Raw genomic sequence first — 13197 nt, forward strand, 5'->3', positions numbered from 1 at the left:
ATACCCAAAAATAAACACAAGCAGCAGAGAAAAAAAAAAAAAAACATTTTAGAAGATGACTTTCTAGGGGCTGGCACTGTGGCACAGTGGGTGAGGTTGCCACCTGCAGTGCCAGTATCCCATAGGAGTTGGAGTCCTGGCTGCTCTACTTCCTATCCAGCTCTCTGCTGTGGCCTGGGAAAGCAGTGGAACATGGCCTAAATCCTTGGGACCCTGCATCCACATGGGAGACCCAGAAGAAGCTCCTGGCTCCAGATTGGCGCAGCTCTGGCCGTTGCAGCCATTGGGGGAGTGAACCAGAAGATGGAAGACCTCTCTCTCTACCGCTGCCTCTAACTACTTTTCTTAAGTAAATCTTAAGAAAAAAGAAAAATACTCTATAGGTACCTAAAGATCAATTTCAGGTTGAAAATCATCTACAACTTGATAGATACCTTTTTCAAATCTCATCCACAGATATAAGTCTTTTTATGTGCCAAGCCATTTTTGTCCAACTTTTGCCTTTTGTTATCTGTGGCTAACCATTCCATTCTCTTTAACCTCACCACTAATATTGAGGGGAAGAGGGAAAAAGGTATAAGAAAACTCAAATAGGAAACAATGTGAACATTCATTAAGAAGGGAACTAGTGAAAGGATTACAGAAACATGTACTTTAATGTGGGGAGCAACTGGGAGCAACTCGGACTAGACTAAGTTACTGGAATTAAGACTTATTCTATGCATCTGCTCTCCCACAATATGGCGCTGAGAAGGGAGTAACAGCTTCTACACAGCTGCCTCCAGTTCAACCAATAACCTGCAGGAGCTGATCCTGCTCCTGATTGGAGGAGAGCAGCGTACTCGGCGTGTGGACAGCAGAGTTGGGATTGGTGGAAGAGGACTATAAAGGAGGAGAGAGACAGCATGCACCAGGAACATCTATCTGAAGGAACACCTGTGCAGCCCCCGAGAGAGCCGGCCGGCGGTGTGCCGCTCCCCTGCGGAAGTGGGGAATGTGGCAGGGGGAACCGCCCTTCCACGGAGGTGGAAGGGACGGCAGCCAACCCGGGAAGAACCAGCAGCAAACCCGGGGAGGGCCGAGCAGACGAAAGAACAACGCAGGGTCCTGTGTCATTCCTCCACGAAGAGGGGGAGCGACACTTTTTCAAAGGAGCTACATTTAATAGAAGTATCATGAAAAAGTTCCTGGATATATTATTAAATTATAAAAAGAGAAGTTGGGGCCGACGTTGTGGCACAGCAGGTAAAACCACCACCTGCGATGGTGGTATCCCATGTGGTGTCAGTTTGTGTCCTGGCTGTTCTACTTCTGATCCAGCTCCCTGCTAATGTCCTGGGCAAAGGACTGGAAAATAACCCAAGTACTTGGGTCCCTGCACCAACATGGGAGATCCAGATTAGGCTCCCAAGTACGGGGTTTGGCCTGACTCAATGCTGGCCATTGTGGCCATCTAAAGTGAACCAATGGATGGAAGATTCTCTCCCTCATCTCTAACTCTTTCAAATATTAATTTTTAAATATCTTAATTCCATTGTCCATGAATGTAAGGTTTATTTATTATTTGAAAGGTAGAGTTCGGGAGTAGGAGTCGGGGGAGAGAGAAAGTCAGTCTTCCATCCATTGGTTCACTCCCCAGATGGCCACAATGGCCGGAGCTGTGCTGATCTGAAGCCAGAAGCTTCTTCCAGGTCTTCCATGCAGTGCAGGAGCCCAAGGCCTTGGGCCATCTTCTACTGCTTTCCCAGGCCATAGCAGAGAGCTGGATCAGAAGTGGAGCAGCCGGGACTCAAACTGGCATCCATATGGGATGCCAGCACTGCAGCATCCAAATATTAGCATTAGTAAGAGCAGAAGATATCAAACATATCACATATTTGTGTATACGCGTGTGTCTGTGTATGTAAAGAACATTTAAAATCTACTTCAGCAATTTAAGTATGCAATACTTATTATAGCCACCATGTTCTACAAGAACTCTCCTTATCTTATTCCCCTGTCAAACTGAAGTTTTGTATCTTTTATGTGCAAAATATTTTAGTATACTACATGAAAATAACATAGTATTTCATACAGTGGTGTTTTTTCAATGAAAAACATACCAGGATTTTATGATAAAGCAGGCCGATAAATATATATATCTTTAATGGCTGCATTGTTTTAGCATTCTTAATTTTATATTTTATGATTACTAATACTAATTTTAGTTAATGTTCATTCAGTCAATAGTTACTAAGAACCTACCATATTTCAGGCAGAAACTCCATCAAGTATCATAATACAACAGTTTTAAAAAAAAAGCACTTGTCTTCATGGAAACTTGAATCTAGGAGGGAGAGGATCATTGTACAAATAATTATGAAGACAAATAGTTTCAAAATATAATAAACTGGGGCCGGCGCTGTGGTGCAGTGAGTTAACACCCTGGCCTAAAGCGCTGGCATCCCATATGGGCACTGGTTCTAGTCCCAGCTGCTCCTCTTCCAATCCAGCTCTCTGCTATGGCCTGGGAAAGCAGAAGATGGCCCAAGTCCTTGGGCTCCTGCACCCCTGTGGGAGACCTGGAAGAAGCTCCTGGCTCCGGACTGGTGCAGCTCCAGCCGGAGCAGCCATCTGGGGAGTGAACCATTGAACGGAAGACCTCTCTCTCGCTCTGCCTCTCCTCTCTGTGTAACTCTTTCAAATAAATCTTTAAAATACATATATATATAATAAACTCTGAAAACAAGATGTTATGCATACAAGTTTAACACAATGAAGTTTAGATGAAAGGATCAAATAACTCCTATTAAACTAAGCTTGTAGTTGATGACGGCTAGGCAAGGGGATCAGGGAACACGACAGAGGAGTCAGGGAGAAACACAGGAACAGAACTAAAGGAAGATTGTGACTTGAGGACATGCAGGCAGAAGCACTAGCTTTTATTCTAAGTAGAGAGAGGACTGTACGATCATGTGGGTTTTTTGGGTCAAGGACACACCCAACATATAAACATAGATCCAGAATTTTCCCAAGTTCACAAACCACTGACAGCAAAGTGAGTTACAGGGGCAAGAATGAAAGTACACAGGTGAAGACTGCAATGACGATTTCCAGGCTTGGGAAAGTTAAAGAACAAGAACGTTATCCACAAATAACAGTTGTTACATATGATTTAGCAAAGTTGGTGGGAAGAAAAAGTGTCTTTGTAACCCTCAAATGCACACAGTAGTTTATGTCTAATTACAGGGTCTTTGTGGAATCCCTAGGTGGAAAACCACAGCTTGAATACATGTCAGCCTCCCCATAAAGGCAGGCGGGGCTGGAGATTCTAGCCTGCAGGGGCCCCGGGAACCTGCTTTGCTCTTACTGCTCTTCTCGCCTTCCCTCCCCTTCCCTCAAGAAGGTGCAGAGAGCTCAGAAGCCAGAGTAAAGCTAGCCTTCAAATCAGAGAACCCATCTGCATTCTTTATGCACCATCATACTCTGGAAAGCAGACTGCCCAGGGGGGCTTTGCTGGGAGCAGAAAAACCAGCATAGTGCTGGATTCTCACTATGAATCATTTAGAATGAACTGCTGCATGCTGGCTGGTAGGTGATGAAATACCTCCCCAGATCTTTCTGGCTGACATTCCCTGTCTGGCTGTTTACTATAGCACTTCTGGGTTGCTAAAAATAGATCTGCAAGCATGCCAACTGTTATTGGGTATGCTCCCTTCAATCTTAGAAGGCAGGAGGCTGCAACAGCCAGTGCCGGGCCAGGCTGAAGCCAGGAGCTTGAGCTGATCTTCCACGTGAGTAGCAGAGGCCCAAACACCTGGGCCATCTTCTACTGCCCTTCCCAGGCCACCAGCACCAGCAGGGAGCTGGATCAGAAGGAAAGCAGCCAGGACTTCAAACAATGCCCATATGGGATGCCAATGTCACAGGTGGCAGTTTCACCTGTTATGCCACGACACTGGACCCCTGCCCCCTTTGCCTATCCAGCTTCCTGCTAACATCAATCCTGGGAGGCAGGAGATGACGGCCCAAGTGCCCAGGCCCTTGCCACCCATGTGGGAGAGCTGGATAGAGGTTCTGGCTCCTGGCTTCCATCTGGCCCAGGCATGGCTGTTGCAGGCATTTGGGAAAGTGAACCAGTACATGTCATCTGTCAGTCTCTCCCCATCTCCCTCAAATAAGATAAATAAACAGGTTTTAAAAATGGGTACAGTGCTTGCTCCCAGTGGGCACAAAGACAACACCTACTCATAAATCACAAAGTCTCCTAGGAGTTTGGGGAGATGAGGTAAACGATCCTTAAAAACAAAGCAAAATGAAAAAGGTTGTCAGAAATAAAATGGTCTAGATCTTAGGACACTTGTCATGGTGGTTAGATCATTCTGAGATTGCCATTCTGATGCAGAAAAACTAAACCTGGAGCTACCTTAATGTTTTCTTGGAGATTCTCTGGCTCTGGGTTTGTCTGGATGAGAGAAGATTAAGACTATTCCAAGCCCTCCAAGAATCAACACAAATACTTCATCACCTCCACCTGGCATACCAATCAGCCCAAGTGTGTCCTAATGGAACACAAACACACAAGAGGAAGTCTGGGCTCACAGGAGGTCCCACCCTTCCCTCAAACTGACAGGCCAAACCAGGCCTGTCTCACTCTGAACTTAATTTCCCTAAGCTCATTTTTAACCTGTCTGATCACAGCTTTCCTCTCATGAGAGGTGGCCCATGCCATGACGGCCATATGAATAGTATTTCATGCCCACAATAAGAAATCAGAAATCACACTCACCTTGACCTCAGCCACACACTGACCATGCCTGGAGGGACATTTAAGGAGTGTCAATTTAGGAAAATAATGACTATTAGAATGAGACAAGAGGTGAGAGAACTAAAAACTGCAACTTGAAGAATATTTAAAGTAAACTGAGGGCATTTAGCCAGGAATGTAAAGGCATGGTAGCCGTCTTCTAGAATGTGAAGGAAGGAGGTACTTGAAAGTTGTTGACCACTGTGAAGACAGCCACATGGCAGAATCAGGAGCAGTGGGTGCACCATACATGAAGCAGCCATCTCAGTTCCCTGGAAAACAGACTCAAAGCCTAGGAGTGACTATGTTATTTGGAAGGTATAATCTTAGAGGAGAAAAGAAAAAGAAAAAGAAATGAGTGGTGGGATAGCGTACTTCCAAGCTGTTCACAGCTTCCCATGAAATACAACAGGTGGGCCAGCCTTGTGCTGCAGGTTAAGCCAATGCCTGGGATGCCAGCACCCCATAGGAGCACTGGTTCAAGTCCCACTGCTCTGCTTCCAATCCAGCTCCCTGATAATGTGCCTGGAAAGCAATAGAAGATGGCCCAAATGTTCGGGCCTCCATCATACATGAGGCCTGGATGGAGTTCCTGGCTCCTGGCTTCAGCCTGGCCAAGCCCTGGCTGCTGCAGCTGTTGGTGAGTGAACCAGTGGATTGAAGATCTATTTCTCCAATTCTGCCTTTCAAATAAATAAATCTTAAAAATAAAGCACTGGGGCCAGTGCCATGGCTCACTAGGTTAATCCTCCGCCTGCAGCACCGGCATCCCATACGGGTACCGGGTTCTAGTCCTGATTGCCCCTCTTCCAGTCCAGCTCTCTGGCCCAGGGGCCAGTGGATGATAGCCCAAGTGCTTGGGCCCTGCACCTGTGTGGGAGACCAGGAAGAAGCACCTGGCTCCTGGCTTCAGATCAGCGCAGCACCAGCTGTAGCGGCCATTTGGAGAGTGAACCAACAGAAGGAAGATCTGTCTCTAACTCTACTTGTCAAAAAATAAAGCACTATGGGTCACATTTCAGGAGAGGGAGGGTAGAAGAATACAATGGCTTATTTCAGCAGAAGGAACAAGAGCCAGCAATTTACCTTGGATCCTCTCTGCCTCTTTATACCCCTACGTGGTGTAAGTCCTGCTGTAATTCTGAGTTACCCTCCCCTCCCCTCCCCTTCAGAGGATGCTGAGGAAGCCAGAATCTTGGCGGATCCAGCAAATTCTGACCCAAGCTCTGGAGCCACAGCTCCCACCGCAGTGAAGCTGATCAAGGCTTTGCTGCAGCCCAGCCCTCACCCCTAGAGAAGCTAGCAACAACTGGAGGGTAAGGAAGTGAGGTACCCACAGTGGCAACAGCAGCAGCCAATGCTTTGTAACTACAAAAGCAGCAAGAAGCAGAGCCGCCAGCCAGGGTCCTGGAGGCAGACAAGGCTGACATGCCAGTCCGTAGGCCACATCAGCACAGAAAACTTCATCTACTAAGACCTAACATCTGAAACCATCCAACAGTGAGATAGTCCAATGCCTCTCAAACACACCCAGGAAGCTTGCCTACTGAAGCCTCCGACCCTGCAGGGCCAGGGAGGGGCCCAGATTCAGCATTTCTCACTAACTCCCACGTGAGGCCTACTGTTGCTCCCAGGCTACCCTTTGAATCTTGAGAAAGCGCTGCTCCACAAAGCAATGAACTGTATACCCCAGGTGTTTTAGCAGATCCTGCACTGACTGATCTTCTGCCACACCAAGTCAGGGATTTTGCAGAAAGTGTTCCTGCCTAGAATAAAAGGTTGAACTAAATGACCACCATAGACTCTTCCGAGTCTAAGATTTTATGTCCCAAAATCCAGTAAGTTCTAAATCAATGATGAATGATACAATGGTCAACATTGTGGGGGAAAATGCCTCACTGGAGTCTTACTCATTGGTTACTTTTCAGAGGCTCCTTATCAGACCTGGAGCACCATTTGCCATGACCCTGATGGAAACAGAGCTTTACTTAATGATGATTGATCAGGAACAGGTGTAATTCAGCCAGTAATTAACATGACCAATGCGCTTCTTAGAGTTTCCCCTCATCCACGAGACACTCAAGGAGTAAACGCAGAAATATGAAAACGCAGAGACAGGAGGACATCCAGCTGGGGTCACTGGACACCTCCTCTGCCAGCAGTTTATTAAACCTGGTGTAAACTTAAAATGAAATCATTTCATTCCCTGTTGAAAATAAATATCTCTTCACATCCAGAATCTCACAAAATGAGTTTCTGGATCACCCAGTTAAAGAAACAAAGTTAACCCTTTAGAGCTAGATATAGGGTTTTTTCTTTTTCACTGTAGTTATTTTATCCTAATGACCACTTAGAGCTGCTCTATAAATCTGAATTACACATAACCTATTCTCTTTCTTTTTCTCCGGAGGCACCTTGACGGCTGCCTCAAGCCTTTTGCGTGAACACACCCCGGGCTTGGCCCCATGGTGCTGGTGCAGGGAGAGGACTTGGCTTGAGAGGCTGCGCAGAGACCTGGCTCCTCTCCGCCACGCGGTGGCACTGCTGAGGACTGGCTCTCCCCACACTGCCACCGTGCTTCCCTAGTCTAGACAGCAGGGAAGGTTTCTGTTGCTCCCTGTGGGAGCAAGGCCCCCACCTCCCAGCGCTGAGAGCTCAGCCACACGGTTGCAGCTCCGTTCTTTGCTCTTTTGTGTCACACCCGCCCACTTCCCTCGAAGCTGGCCGGCCCCCAGGGACACTGTTCCGAGGCTCATGCCAACATCCACCACCTCACAGATCCAGAATGCTCTCTCCTCCCCCACAGGAGGTGTAGTTGGTTTCTAAAGCATCAGAATACAAAAGGTCTCATCACGCCCCTCCCTCTTACAAGCTGTGCATCTGTAGGCGAGTTTACTTACCTCTGTGATTTTTTTTTTTTTTTTTGACAGAGTGGACAGTGAGAAAGGTCTTCCTTTTCCATTGGTTTACCCCCCAAATGGCAGCTGCGGCTGGCAAACCGCTGATCTGAAGCCAGGAGCCAGGTGCTTCTCCTGGTCTCCCATGCAGGGAGACCCAGGGCCCAAGCACTTGGGCCATCCTCCACTGCACTCCCAGGCCACAGCAGAGAACTGGACTGAAAGAGGAGCAACTGGGACAGAACCCAGCGCCGCAGGCAGAGGATTAGCCCAGTGAACCGCGGCACCAGCTACCTCCGTGATTTCTAGGGGCCCTAACACAATCTCCATTCACTGCCCTGCCTGCTCAGACTAAATCATGCCTCATGGTCAACATCATGGTTCATTTGGGTGGAGGTTTGAGGAGTGGTTTTCAGTAATACAAGAGCATTTCACATTAGACAAAAAATGGATTCAAAGCAGTGATTTGACATAACCCATACCACAGAGCCAGTATTAGGGACAGCCTGGGTTTCTCGCCCCTCTCTGGCCCCCAAGCAGTGCTCTTTGCGATTTCCAGTTTCTGCACCCAGGACCTCTGACACATGGGATCACACCTCCATCTTTATGCCCCGTTTCTCTCCTCCCCCATCTTCCCGTTCCAGTTAATCGGACCACCACCTTGTCTCCAGGAACAACCCACCCTCGCACATCTCCGTGCCTTTGCTCGTGCGGTTACTGTTTTGCCAGCTTGTCTATTTCCTCCCTCTGCCTCATGAATCCCTCCTTGTTGAGGCCAACCCACACATGAACTCCACCTCTGAACCTGTTGCAATCTCTCCCACTCAATGGGATCACTTCTTTGGTCCTTCATCGCATTTTATCCATGCTTTTCTTATGTTTTGCCTACACTTAAGACATTTGAGGACATCTTGACTTCAGTGAACACATCACTATCTTTGTTTGCTGCACCATCTACAGGAGCATCTTATATTTAGTAATTACGTAGAAAATACATACTGAATGAGGGGCTGGCATTGTGTAGTGGGTAAAGTTGCTGCCTGCATGTCGAAATCCCATATGGGTACTGGGATTGGCTGCTCCACTTCTGACCCAGCTCCCTGCTAAAAGCAGTGGAAAATGGCCCTCGCTGCTACCCACGTGGGAGACCCAAGTAAGCTCCCAGCTCTGGCCTGCCCAGCCCCAGTCATCGCAGCCATCCAGAGAGCGAGATAGTGGATGGAAAGATTTCTCATCTTCTAATTCTTACAAATAAATCTTCTTTAAAAAATACACATTGAATGAAATTTCATTGCCAATAGCATCCCCAGAACTACTAGAAAGTCCTCCCTCCTATCTAAATCTGATCCTTCTTAGCATACTCTAATCCCATGGAGATTAGATATGAAAAAATAGAAAACAGGAAGTAGAAGTGGGCACTTGGCACAGCAGTTAAGACAACACTTGGGATGCTCACATCACATATCTGAGTGCATGGTTCAAGTCCCAGCTCCTCTGCTTCCAATCAAGCTTCCTATATACGCTGGGAGGCAGGAGGTAATGGCTCACTTACTCGGATCCCTGCCATCCACCCATCTGAAAGACTGAGTTCCAGGCTCCTGGCTTCAGGTGATATTTTGAGTAAAGGATGGTATTAAGGATATTGTCTATTGGTTGCATAAGTCCCAAGTGTCTGAGGGCTAAGAACTTCAACTTGTACATTCAGTGACCTCACAGCATGAGGAAGTCCTCCATCTCCACAACTAAGGATAAGTGGGAAACTGAGTAAGGTGAAGCAGAGAAGTCATTTCACAAGTCTGTTCACACTCTTGGCCTTAGGTACCAGGAAAGCACTCCCTGTTTACTCTCCTGGTTCTCACGGACCCCAGTTTCTCACTACTGGAATGCCCAAGGGCTTGGCCCCATATCTATCATTCTGCATCTCTAAGAGTAAACTTTGCCACCTGCATAATTAAAAATCCATTAAGAATCAGCCAGTAAAGGCCAGAGATGGGGACTGGTCAATCTCACTTAATCATTGTAAGTTTTCAACTTCTGACACTGGGCGAAACTTGCAGGCTCTGAGGGACAGCCAGTAGTGAATATGTAGAACCAGAACTCTGGTTCAGTTCGGTGCCTCCTGGGCCATGCGATTATTTGCAAAACTGATGAAGTCAAGTATGTTTGCTTGCACTGCCTTAGTAAAAGCCATCCTGAGTGTCTGCTTTCCCTGATGGTGATCTGAAGACTCCGCTGACAGCCTCTTCGTTCTCTTGGGGTCTCTTAAGGCAAGTCCCATGTGCTTACTCACACTGTTTATCTTCCAGCTCCAGAAGGGCCAAGAAGATGCAACACCTTCCATGCTCATTTACTGCACCACTGCTTATTTGAAGCCTGCCTCTCATTACTATTCTTCTACAATGGAAGTTAGTAGTTGGGTCTCAGGTGTAAGAATATGCCAATCTTTCCTCCGAGATACAGAAATGCCGATTGTCTGAGGGCATGTGTGTATGTGTGGGAACGTGTTGAGCTTATGATGAAGTTCTTTCCCAACCAAGTTCAACCACATATACTTTAAATTGAATTCAAAGGCCAGTGCTGTGGCATAGAAGGTTAAGTCTGTCTGTAGCCCTGGCTTCCCATACCGGTGCCGATTTGAGTCCCGGCTGCTGTACTTCTGATCCAGCTCCCTGCTAATTCTCTCTCCCTTCCCCAGATGAGAGGCATTAAGTCCAGAGCTTAGAACCTAGTACCAAGCCTGCCACTGCATAACCTAGTGCCTCCCCCAATCTCCCACAGTGAAGCAAAACTCCAGCCACAAGAGTAAGGTAGGAAAGTCGCTACAGAACTTTGCCATGGGGCTTAATGTTGACCCAGCACTGGACAAGAGCTCAAAGGCCTCAATCCATCCACAGGCCAGTGCACATAGAAAGTCTCTAGCAGTTCAATCTGAGAATCTGGGCCAGACCTCGGACAGGGGCACCATCTGCTTCTGTAACATAAGACCAGGACTTAGGGCGCCACCTGGTATTGAAATGGAGAAATGCCCACAGGCTAAGAAGTAGATTGCTTAGAATTGCTGGAAAGCAGGTACAAAATCAGAATACAGAGACTAGAAAAACACTTAGTCCTTCAGTGCACAGATGAAGTTGTATGCCAGCAAGTATAAGGAACTTTCAAGGAACCATGCCCTCACCTAATGAGACAAAATACAACTGAACAGACTGACATTGGTAAGTGTAAATTCTCAGGTGCAGAATATAAAGTAACTCAATGAGATTCAGAAAAATGATTAGGAGAATCTTTACAGGAACAGAAGTAAATTTTTAAAATCCAACACATTCTGGAACTGAGAAGTACATTAAGTGAATTTAAAAACATGATCAAGGAGTCCTTTCCGTTGCCAGTGCAGGCCTAGCATCTGGAATCACCTTGCTCAAGGGTGAGAACGCAGCAGCGCCATGAGCAACACTACCGTCCTCTCCAGTGGCCAGCCTGGCAGCACCAAGGTACCCAAGTGACTAATGTCTCCAAGCACTGGCTCTGAGCAGATGTGGACTCTTCGGTTTCCTGGGCAAGATCGATGAACTGCACCTCTTCCCATCGGATGATTCAGTCTCCTTTGTCAGTCTCCTCTTCTGTGTGCTTTGTTAAATTCCATGATCCAGACTCAGCAGTTGTGGCACAGCATCTGACAAACACTGTGTTCATTGACAGAGCTCTGATAGTCGTACCACACACAGAAGGAGTTACTCCTGATGAGACTAAGGCTTTGTCTCTGTTGGCACCGGCTAATGCAGTGGCAGGCCTTCTGCCTGGTGGTGGACGCCTGCCTACTCCTAACCCTCTTACCCAGTCTGGCGCTATTCCATTGGCCGCTTTGGGAGCTCCTACTCTTGATCTTGCCCTTGGTGCACTTGGGCTTCCTGGAGCAAACTTGAACTCCCAGTCTCTTGCTGTAGACCAATTGCTGAAGCTCATGAGTACTGTTGATCAAGTTGAATCATGTAGCTGCTGGTCTTGTTTCACCAAGTCTGAAATCTGATACCTCTAGTGAAGAAATAGAGGAGGCTATGAGAAGAGTACAAGAAACAGTCCGATTTCTGCTGCTATAGCACCAGATAAGAAGGAAGGCATTCAAGATCAAGATCAAGATGAAGGGGCTCCATCTTCTAGGCACAGGCGATCAAGAAGTGTTACAGGTGAATGGCAGGGTTCTTATCTTCGTGTAAGAAAGAATTCAGGCATGAGACAGTAGTGGAAAGTAAAATAGCAAAGTTTATTAAGGAAAGGACATCCGTAAGAATGGATGGGCACCTCTCCAGACAGAGCCTGAGAAAGAGCGCCCAGTCGCTTGGACTGGGGAAGAGCGGAGTTACATGGTTGAGAGGATACACCTGGGCAGGCCAGGCCAGGTGGGTGGCTCAGCAGAGAGGCAGAGGGCCGAGCACGCCATCCGGTTGAGGCAGGGACGGGGGTGGTAAGGAGATGGGTCCTGCCTCCCCACCTCTGCTCCTCTTGGAACAAAGGACTTTATTCCTATCTGAGTTTTCCCCCTGAAGTTATCAGATGGGGGAAGCCTGGAAGGATGGGCAGGACCCCCTGGAGAATCCTCCAGAGCAGAATATTTGAACTGCAGATGTCAGGCAGAAGGGGCGGGGACCCCCACCTGGCAGGTTATCCGTAGGAGGGGGCAGGGCAGGATGTAGATAAGGTTATTGGGATGACTTTGAGCTGCTTATGCTGGACCTAGATGTCAACTCTTTAGGCCTTTATGTCACACACACATAAGCTCATATCTGACTTCCTACCTAACAGAAGTAGATCAAGGAGGTGATCACATTCTAAATCAAGGATCCAAAAGTCCAAAGACAGCTCATTCCAGAGAGGTAGGTCAAGGAGCATGTCAAAAACCAGAGACAAAAAGAAAAGTTCTAAAATACCAAAAAGTTACAGTACAGCCAGAAGTTCTAGAAGTGCAAGCAGAGGTAGAGGACAATGAAGAACCTAAACAAAGATTGTCTCACTCACCATCCCCTAGGAGACAGAAAAAGATAAAGCAGAGATGAAAGGGAACTATCAACAAGAAAAGATAAGGAAAATGACCAGGAAGAAAATCCGAGTGATAAAGATGTAAAACAGCTTACACCGGATTATGAAGAGGAACTGGGATATGACAGCGAGGGGAAAGAGAATCCAGCTGAAGCTGGTTCACCTAAAACAAGGGAACTTTCTGTGGAAAAGGGAACTGGTGATTCGCTAAGAGACTCCAAAGTGAGTGGAGATGACCACCATGAAGACATGGGTATGAGTGACTGAGCGTTGCCTCTTTGGGACCCCAACTGTGTACATACATCAGTGTCATTCCTGTGTGTGACTTAATGCTATATTTGTTCATCTCAAACCTAGATGTATACAGCTGAGTTATAAATGGTTATAAAGCTTCAGACATTGATATTATTTCCATCAAAAAGCTTTTAGAAAATGGTACATGGGTAAACAATTCTTATGGTGAAATCCGAGTAAGTAGTTCTA

The 13197-nt window shown here is 47.0% G+C and overlaps 1 long non-coding RNA gene and 1 pseudogene across 39 annotated transcripts in view; one reads left to right on the forward strand and one right to left on the reverse strand.

Annotated features, from left to right (window-relative positions):
- LOC103351184 (uncharacterized) overlaps nucleotides 1-13197 on the reverse strand; it is a 430373-nt gene that overhangs the window by 400490 nt on the left and 16686 nt on the right. For 3 of the 39 annotated variants that reach the window (XR_016217455.1, XR_016217469.1, XR_016217459.1), the window contains one exon: nucleotides 11574-11712. The exons of the other annotated variants lie outside the window; for them this stretch is intronic. This is a non-coding gene — a long non-coding RNA (uncharacterized LOC103351184). Of the gene's footprint in view, nucleotides 1-11573; nucleotides 11713-13197 lie in introns of those variants that run through there. 39 annotated transcript variants of the gene reach the window in all.
- Nucleotides 10356-11920, forward strand: LOC100352951 (serine/arginine-rich splicing factor 11 pseudogene; annotated as a pseudogene).

Source organism: Oryctolagus cuniculus, chromosome 12, assembly GCF_051225735.1.
Source record: "Oryctolagus cuniculus isolate XC-2025 breed Fujian yellow rabbit chromosome 12, ASM5122573v1, whole genome shotgun sequence".
Taxonomy (NCBI): domain Eukaryota; kingdom Metazoa; phylum Chordata; class Mammalia; order Lagomorpha; family Leporidae; genus Oryctolagus; species Oryctolagus cuniculus.